The following is a 9,769-nucleotide window of genomic DNA, read 5'->3' on the forward strand; positions in this document are numbered from 1 at the left end:
TGGAAAAAGGATTCCCAATGTTGAGCATTGATTAAGTTCAACAGTAGGAGATGGGATTGGGCCAAGTAGGTAGTATCTAAGATACGACCCGGATGAATCTGACGATGTAAATAATCATCAGGAATGGGCCTAGAAACAGCTGGTTGGGTAGGATCACGGACAATAATAGGGCGACTAGAACTCGCCTGATCGCGACGGCGTTTGACAGGCATTTTTATGGGTTGGAATCGGATGAAATAGAGATAAGAGAAGAAATTTAGGTGCAAGAAATCGGAATGAGCGATCTGATATTTATAGGGGATGGAACGATCGGAAGCTCCGATCTGGATCGGTCGTTCCGATCGTGCGGTCCACTGAGGTAAGGCCACGTGTCGATCGGAAGCTCCGAACGGGCTTCGGACGTTCCGATCCTGAGGCGGTAATTAAAGATAAGGCGGTGAAAAGTAATTTGAAAATTCGGATTAGATGGGGATCGGACGTTCCGATCGTGATCGGTGGTTCCGATCGGCATCTTGGAGGGAAAAATTACCGCGCAAGATGAAAAGTGGCGGGATACAGATCGGAGGTTCCGATCTGGATCGGTGGTTCCGATCTGGAGCGGTGGTTCCGATCTGCCTTAGGAAGAATGCATGATTTCGACTCTTTAAACTTTATTTTATTTAACATTTAAGCAAATAATTCACATAAAAATGTGAGCTTCTTAATTTTGAATAAATACAATTGATTTGTATTATCCAAAATTAATTTGCTCGAATTTAATGTTAAGATCCCCCTTAATATGACATTAAATTTTAATTTATGCCTACAAGTGATTACAACTCAATCATGCCAAGTTCACCACGCAAACGAATAAAAGTATTTTCATCTAGTGGTTTTGTAAAAATATCAGCAATTTGATTAGTTGTGTCAACATATTGAAGTTCAACTTCATTTCGTTCGATGTGGTCACGAATAAAATGATGACGAATGTCAATATGTTTGGTGCGCGAATGTTGAATCGGATTTTTTTGTAAGACAAATGACGCTAGTGTTGTCACAGAAAATAGGGATTTTTGAAAAAGAGACGCCATAGTCGAGCAATTGATGCTCATCCAAAGAATTTGCGCACAACAACTACCGGCAGCCATATATTCGGCTTCGGTCGTTGATAACACAACACAGTTTTGCTTTTTGGAAAACCAAGAAACCAAACAGTTTCCTAAAAAGAAACAGGTTCCACTAGTGCTTTTTCGGTCCACCTTATATCCACCAAAGTCGGCATCACAATATGATTTTAAATCAAAGAAAGAATTTTTCGAATACCACAAGCCGAGATTTGGAGTATTTGAAAGATATTTGAAAATGCGTTTTAAGGCGAACAAATGTGATTCCTTTGGACATGATTGAAATCGTGCACACAAGCAAACACTAAACATAATGTCCGGTCTACTAGCAGTAGCATATAATAAGGAGCCAATCATACTATGAAAGGAAGATTGATCTACAGTTTTACCATTTTCATCCTTGTCGAGTCTGATTACTGTGCTCATAGGTGTGGATGATGATTTGGTGTTTTCCATCCCAAACTTCTTTAGAATCTCCTTAATGTATTTGCTTTGGTTCACAAAGAACCCATCTTTACACTGTTTGATTTGCAATTCGAGGAAATAGTTAAGTTCCCCCATCATGCTCATCTCAAAGTGTTCCTGCATAAGCTTGGAGAAATCTTGACAAAGAGTTTCGTCAGTAGAACCAAAAATTATATCATCAACATAAATTTGCACGATCAAAAGATCATTTTTGACATTCTTGGTAAATAAGGTAATGTCGATCTTTCCTCTTGAAAAACCATTTGAAAGCAAGAAAGTAGACAGTTTATCATACCAAGCTCGAGGAGCTTGTTTCAAACCATACAATGCTTTGTTTAGTCTAAACACATGATTAGGCAAAGAAAGATCAACAAAGCCATCAGGTTGCTCAATATAAACCTCTTCTTTCAATTCACCATTAAGAAAGGCACTTTTGACATCCATTTGAAATAACTTAAATTTCTAGAGCAAGCAAAAGCAAGTAGCATGCGAATGGATTCTAGTCTAGCAACAGGCGCATAAGTTTCATCATAATCTATGCCTTCTTCTTGACTATATCCTTTAGCAACAAGCCTAGCTTTATTTCTAGTGATAGTGTCATACTCATCAAGTTTATTCCTAAACACCCATTTAGTACCAATGATAGATCTATCATGCGGCCTAGGAACAAGAATCCAAACATCATTGCGTTTAAACTCATTCAACTCATCTTGCATCGCAATTATCCATGCATCATCTAACAAAGCATCATCTATGCATTTAGGTTCAACATGCGAGACAAAGGCAAGATGATTACAAATATTATTAAGAGAAGAACGAGTGGCTACTCCCTTTGAAGGACTTCCGATGATAAGATCTATTGGGTGATCTTTGTGAAGCGTCCACTCTTTCGGAAGTGGTGTTTCCTCAACGGAAACATCTATATCATTTAGGCTTGAGGAAGCCAACTCCTCTTCGAGTAATTCTACATCATCAATGTTAGTGCGAACAATAGTAGACATAGATTCATCAAAAATAACATGCATAGACTCTTCAACAAGTAAAGTGCGTTTATTAAAAACTCTAAAGGCCTTACTTGAGGTAGAATATCCGAGAAAGATATCTTTGTCGGATTTGGCATCAAATTTGCCAAGGTTGTCCTTACCATTGTTATATATATAGCATTTGGAACCGAAAGCTCGAAAGTAAGAAATGTTAGGCTTTCTCCCTCTCCATAATTCATATGGAGTTTTCTTGAGAATTGGCCTTATTGATACACGATTAATGATGTAACAGGCAGTGTTCATTGCTTCAGCCCAAAAATATTTTGGTAGAGAATGCTCACATATCATGGTCCTCGCAATCTCCACAAGTGTCCTATTTTTCCTCTCAACGACCCCGTTTTGTTGAGGAGTCCTAGGACAAGAAAAATTATGACCGATGCCTTTCTCTTCACAAAAGTTTGAAAAACTCTCATTTTGAAATTCAGTTCCGTGGTCACTACGGATCTGCTTTATTGAAAGATTTTTCTCATTCTCAACTCGTTTGACAAAAGTTTTAAAATAATCAAAGGCATCATTTTTGTGGGCTAAAAACAATGTCCACGTGTAACGTGAAAAATCATCCACAATGACAAATGCATAAAGCTTCCCTCCTAGGCTAGCGTTCCTCAAGGGACCACATAGATCTAGGTGAAGAAGTTCAAGGGGCATAGAAGTAGATATAAAATTTTTGCTTTTAAAAGATTTCCTTGTATGTTTGCCAAGTTGACATGCATCACAAATAGAATCTAATTTTAAATTGAGTTTTGGCATACCAACAACTAAATCAAGTTTAAAAAGTTTTTCTATGGTACTAGGACCAACATGACCTAGTCGTCTATGCCAAAGAATGTTGTCATCAACATTCAAGGATACAAGGCTTTTAATATTTGATAAAGATAAATTGTTGAAAGAAACCTTGTAAACATTTTCACTTCTATATCCTTTGAAATTTATGGATTTGTCACTAATAAATGATACAGTGCAGTGTTGGGGAGTGAATTTGACTTCATAACCTCTATCGCACAATTGACTTATGCTTAGTAGATTATGCTTAAGCCCTTTCACTAGGAGTACATCATCAATTAGGCAAGAATTAGATATACCTATTGAGCCGATGCCTTCAATGACTCCTTTGATGTTGTCTCCAAAGGTGACTGTTCCCTTCTCCTTAGGTTTGACTGATTGGAGTAGATCCTTGTTCCCCGTCATATGTCTAGAACATCCACTGTCTAGATACCATATGCTAGGGAGAACAGTTTTCCTAGTTCCCTGAAAAGAATTGTTTTGGTACCCTTTAGTTCTTTTGGGTCCACAATGTTAGAAAAGAGAGATACAAAATAGACTTCTAAGAGTTCAGTCTCTCATAGCAACATCATCGCCACTTTCTAAGAGTGCTCCCAGTAGTAGGTAGGGCATATGGCCACTTTAAAAACCTATTTCCTTGGACAGAACAACGTTCAACAGGGAGACCAGCCGCAAGTCAAGGCATTTTTAAGCCGGTCTATATTGAACTCCCTTAGATTGTGATCTCATAATGCCGACTAATGAGTTGTTAAGTACTCTTAGGCCTCCATTTCATATAGCTCTTTTGAACATATTGATATTTCAATGATCTGCATTTATGTCTAACATGACCAAATTTGCAACAATAAGAACATGTAGGGGGTGATCTCATCTTAGCCTTAGCTATTAGACTAGCAAGACTTCTTACCATAGCCTATTCCTCCCTTATCAAAGCTACATTTCTGCATGCTAAGTAGGTTGTTCAATTTATTGCTACTCACATTGAATTTATTGAATGATTTTTCTAAGTGATCTAGGTCATCCTTAAGTCTAAGATTATCATGCTCCTTAGTTTCTAATTCCTTTTTAAGATTTTTATTCTCTTTTCTAAGAACCTTAGCCATATCAAACATATCTTTATAAGCATGTAAGAGTTCATCGTAAGTAGGTACCTCGTCATCGTCGTCAGAGACGATGTCATCACTCTTAGCCATGAAGCAGAGGTTTGCTTCCTCGTCGTCGTCGTCGCTATCACTCCAGGTAGCTAGTAGGGCTTTCTTCTTTCCTTTGTCCACTTTCTTCTTGAGTGGGCATTCATTGGCGTAGTAACCTTGTTGTTGACAGTTGTAGCAGGTCACTTCTCTCTCAGGTTTCTTGTCTTTCTTGAATTTGTTTCCTCGCATGAATTTCTTGAATTTTCTTGCGAGGAGAGCCATGTCATCATCGTCATCTTCTTCGACTTGTGTAGTCAAAGCTATCCCTTTGTGCTTGACATCTTCTTTCTTTGATTCTTTTCTCGTGGACACTTCTAACTCATGGGTTTTTAGGGTCCCATGTAGTTGATCAAGATCATAGGCGGCAGTGTTCCCTTTGTTGGATTCGATGATGGCGGTTCTCTTTGCATCCCATTCTTTTGGTAAGGCACGAAGAGCTCTCCTCCAAACTTGCTTGGTAGGATATTGTTCTCCCAATTGTGCTAACTCATTGATGATTTGAGTAAGCCTTCGGAACATGGTGTCAACATCTTCATTGGATTCCATCTCAAATGTTTCGTATTTGAGTTGGAGTAAGTCGATCTTTGTCTCTTTCACTTGGTTGGTGCCTTCGTGACATATCTCTAGCTTGTCCCATATCTCTTTAGCGGATGAGCACATCGATATCCGGTTGTACTCGTTCATATCTAAAGAACAATGCAAGATATTCATAGCTTTAGCATTTTGCGAAATTAATTTCATGTCCTCTTTTGAAAAGTCATCCATTCCCTTAGGAATTTCAACTCCATCAACTATTTTCATAGGTGTATAGGGACCTTTCACCGTCACTTTCCATAGGTCATAGTCTACGGATTGGATATATAGGGACATACGATTTTTCCAATACCCGTAGTTTATGCCATTAAAAAGAGGAGGACGATTAGTAGATTGCCCTTGAGCATAATCACTCGCTAGGTTTGCCATAAAAAGGATTTGAAAAGTATTTTCAAATGTCTCTGATACCACTTGTTAGAACCTAATGGGGGGGGGATTTAGGTTCTATTGGCAACTTTAGCAATTTAAAGCGATTATGCAAGTACGCAAGTGGAAGACTTAAGCAATCAAATAATAAGTGCGGTAAATAAATGCGTAATGTAAATAAAGCAGTAAAAGGGATAAGAGATGTTTATGGAAGTTCGACGATAAATCGTCTACGTCTCCCCTTCTTGGTTAAGTCGATTAACCAAGGATCCACTAGCACTTCGAACGTCTTGGCCTTGATGGCTCCAAAGATAGCCTTACAACTTGACACGATCACCGCGCCGATACAACTCAACACTCTTGGCCTTAAGGACTCCAAGGATAGCCTCAACACTCGTAAAATACACTTGACTTCACACACAAGTGTTTACAAAACCGAGCAACCAACTCACAAACTAACAACCCTCGATATTTCAACCCCGAATACAACTCGATATGTGAATATATTTTGAACACTCAAAAGGGGCTACAAATTGCTCAACAAATGGCTTGAATGATGCTTGAGAGGATTGAGAGACTTGAAGATGTTGGGATGGATTGAATGGCCTCGGAATGCCTCCTTTTATAGCTGAAATTTTGGCATCGATCGGAATTTCCGATCCCTGCATCGGAGCTTCCGAAATTTGAATTCTGAGACACGCGGGTGTACAGGATCGGAACGTCCGATCCACTTCGGAGCTTCCGATCGGCGCAATAAATATGGTGTCGGGCAAAAGTCTTCCGGACAAGATTATCAGGCGGCCGTTCAGGATTGGAACGTCCGATCACGTTCGGTGCTTCCGATCTGCTTCACTTTGTTACCTCCGATCTGCTTCCGAACAATGTAAAAATCCCTTAGAAAATGATCGGACCTTCCGAACCATGATCGGAGCTTCCGATCCAGTTCTTCGTAGCTTCCGTTCGTCATTCCGACCATTATAAAAATCCCTGAAATAGATCGGAGCTTCCGAACCATGATCGGAGCTTCCGATCCACCCTTAGCTTCCGAAGATGCTTCTGATCATGATCGGAGGTTCCGATCTCCAATCGGAGCTTCCGATCCCGTAGCAGTAAACTTCTTCGAATTTTGTTTCTGATCTTGAGTATGAATTTAGTCTTAATTCATCTTGAAAATTTTAACTCTGTAATAAGCTCAATGTAAATATTAGTAACATTTTAACCTAGTTTTGTTAATCATCAAAACATAGAGAAATAAGACTTGTTAATGCATTAAAAACATTAATCTCATAATTCGAGATTTATATGCGTTTAAGGCGTAACAACTCGGACGAATATATCCCTTATCAAGCAGATCCTGTAACTGCTGTTTTAATTCCCTCATCTCTGATGGTGCTAGACGATAAGGCGCTCGGGATATAGGCGTCGTTCCTGGTACTAAATCAATACCAAATTCAACCTCTCGCACCGGAGAAAAACCAGGAATCTCATCAGGGAATACATCAGAAAACTCACTGACTACCGGTAACTGATCAATACCCGTACTACTCATGGACATATCAACTGCATAGATAAGGTAGCCCTCCCCACCTGACTCCAATACATGGCATGCCTTTAGAGCCGAAACAAGTGGCATCGGAGGTCGCGCACCCTCACCATAAAAATACCAGCTATCACCCTTAGCAGGATGAAACTGTACCAGACGCTGATAACAATCCACAGTAGCGTGATACAAAGTCAGTATATCTATTCCCAAAATACAATCAAAAGCTTCCATCGCTAATATCATCAGATTAGCTGACAATACATTACCTTCAAACTATAGAAAGCAACTCATCACTAGACGCTTAGTTACTATCTCCTGCTCCAGTGGAGTAGATACAACTAAATCCATATCTAATGATACATAAGGTAATCTATGTCTCTTAACAAAGCGACTAGAAATAAAAGAATGCGATGCTCCAGTATCAATTAAAACAAGTGCAGGAATACCACATAACAGAAAGGTACCTGCCAATATGTGATCACTTCCCTCAGTAGCCTGTTCTTGAGACAAAGCAAATACCTGCCCTTGAGACTGGGGACGGTAACCAGAAGAACTCTGTGGTGCTGGCTGCTGTCGTGGAAAAGTAGAAGCCTGAGATCCAACCTGTGATCCCGATCCACTAGCAGAACTCATGCGCTGAGGACAATCTCTCCGCAGATGTCCCTGCTGATCGCAAATATAACAAGCACCAGTAGCTCTCCGACATGAAGCTGCAGGATGCTTCCCTCCACAGTGACTACAAAACTCCTCCTTCTTCTTATTCTTCCCAAAACGGAACATACCTCGTGAACCACGAGATCCAGATGAAGTAGTAGGAGTAGAAGAAGACGTAGATCTAGATTGCACAACAGATTAAGCTCTAGGCTCAAATGATCCACTAAGCTGTGCTGGCATCAACAACCGTGCACGCCTGTTGCTGGTCTCCACAAGACGGCAACGGTTCACCAAAGTCTCATAAGATACTGGGTCATCACAGACAACAATATGTGAGTAGATATCTTGGTTCAGGCCTTGTAGAAAGAGATCATACTTCGATGCATCACTCTCATTAATATGAGGACTGAAAGGTAGCAGATCAAGAAATCGCTGCTGATATTGAATAATAGTCATTGATCCTTGCCTCAGAGTAAGCAACTCCATCGATCGTGCTTGGCGAACAACTGGAGGAAAATACAGTTTCTGGAACTGCTGACAGAAATCTCCCCAAGTCACCTGTCCTCTCTCAGTATGTGCCTGAGCAGCTTTGGCATCCCACCAAAAACGTGCTCGATCCTCTAGAAAAAATTCTAGAACTTCCAATTTTCGATCCTCAGTACAATCGAAAGCACGAAAAGTACTCTCGAGTTTAGACATCCAACTCCTTGCTTGTTCAGGATTCTCGCCTCCCATTAAAGGTTTCGGTCCTACTTGCATGAATTTATTGAAAGAGTAGCGACGTCTACCCTCATGATGACGATGTTGATCATCATGATGGCGGTGATGACGATGATGATGCCCACCTCCCTGGCCAACACTACCGTGACTTTTGTCAGCCATATCCTGAAAAAAATTGCACATTAAAATTCCAAATGCGCAAGAATTCTTCAAAACTAATTCTAAATCCCAAGTACTAATCCCAAAATCTAAGCATGCTCTGATACCAAAAATGTAGTGACCCTGCATGGAATCACCTACTAACTGGCAACTAATAGCATGCATTAAACTTAATACAGCAAAATACTTAACAGAGTAAAAACGTGCGGAAACATAATCCATAATTTACATATCAGCTTAGTAAAACAAATTCAGGCTTAAATCTGTAGTGATACAACCAAATCGAAGAACTTAAAAGTAAACATTATACAGCTAAAACAAATCCTGCTGTATAAATTCCCCTGAAAAGCTCCGGCTCCCTAGTCCTGCCTCGAACTACCGGTTCCGTCCATCCTGTGACCTGCCCCATGGAATAGGGTGTCCAAGATAACAACTAGGACGTGAGCGCTAACGCCCAGTACATAGACATGAGTAAACATATGTATATAATGCATGCAACATGATGACTGGTAAAGGGTCATCTGAAAAGTCATGCTCAGTACCGGCGCCACATGAGTGCTGCCACCGCACGGATCAACCTCTGGGTGCAACCACACTCGTCTAGTACACCAGAGTAGACAGACATAAATGCCCCCACCGTCGCGGTACTCTCAGTGACAGACTATCGAGTATAGAGCTGAGCGGCTCTATAGTCAGGTATAACAAGGTATAGGCTCAACGTGTATATGTACATGACATATGAATATAGAAAGCGGTAAATCATATATCATGCCATATAATAATGCCAAATAAATGCAACATATAAACATGTATACTCGCTGGCAATCTCAATCAATGTGTGCGTACCTCTAGGCTAGTTCAAGTATCGTAGGATCCTAGGTTCCAAGCCTATATTCAAAAGTTCACCGTATCACTACATAAATTCTATAAGCCTTAACTAAGCTAATAAGTACTCCCAAAACTTAAATAGATTCCCGGACCATACCTTCATCCGTAGATAGCCCTTTGGAGTCGCTAGTCCCGAATGACTATAACCACAGCTTGGTTATTCCAGAACTCTTATTATAACCGATAGGGCCCTCAAGTGTATATCTCACATTATATAACTGAAGAAGGAACCTCGGGAATTCGTATTTCAAAATGAAA

Source organism: Henckelia pumila, chromosome 1 (assembly GCF_033568475.1).
Source record: "Henckelia pumila isolate YLH828 chromosome 1, ASM3356847v2, whole genome shotgun sequence".
NCBI lineage: Eukaryota > Viridiplantae > Streptophyta > Magnoliopsida > Lamiales > Gesneriaceae > Henckelia > Henckelia pumila.